Raw genomic sequence first — 623 nt, 5'->3', positions numbered from 1 at the left:
ATAATCCGAATTATTTGGATCCGAATTTGGGTTCAAATTAAATAAAAGAATAAAATAGATTAATAAAAAGATCAATTCAATAACCAAATTATCCAAATTAAATATTTTTTAAATACATAAATAGATATAATCATCTCAGGTTAAGTCGTTAAATTGCAGTTAAAAAGGTATTGATTTATTAATTGTGATTATTGATCGATTTTGGAGAAGGATCTAGATTTCTGCAAATGTGTCTACACAAAAAAATATTGCATTTAAGTAAATCTTACTTGATTCAAGTATTTCATGAGTCTATATTCGCAAGTATATATTATGAATATAAATACGAGGGTGGTCTGAAAAGTTTCCGACCTCAACGTGAAGATAGCAGCACTAAATAAAAGCTAGTGAATTTCGTTGTTCATCTGTTGACAGTTACTCACCGAAGTTTCAGCCATTTTGGACTCGCAGTTGTTATGTAACAGTCGTTTGAGTAAGTTGATGTGAGTGTTTTTGTGAAAATGGACAAAATCGAGTATCGAGCTGTCATTAAATATTTGTTTTTGAAAGGCAATACGCCTACGCAAATCAAAGATGAGTTGGATTCTGTGTATGGGGACTCTGCACCATCATTTACGACAGTG

The sequence above is a fragment of the Odontomachus brunneus genome, unplaced genomic scaffold (assembly GCF_010583005.1).
Source record: "Odontomachus brunneus isolate Ranch 3 - 2012 unplaced genomic scaffold, Obru_v1 Obru_scaffold_151, whole genome shotgun sequence".
Taxonomy (NCBI): domain Eukaryota; kingdom Metazoa; phylum Arthropoda; class Insecta; order Hymenoptera; family Formicidae; genus Odontomachus; species Odontomachus brunneus.
Note: the sequence above shows the minus strand (reverse complement) of the source record.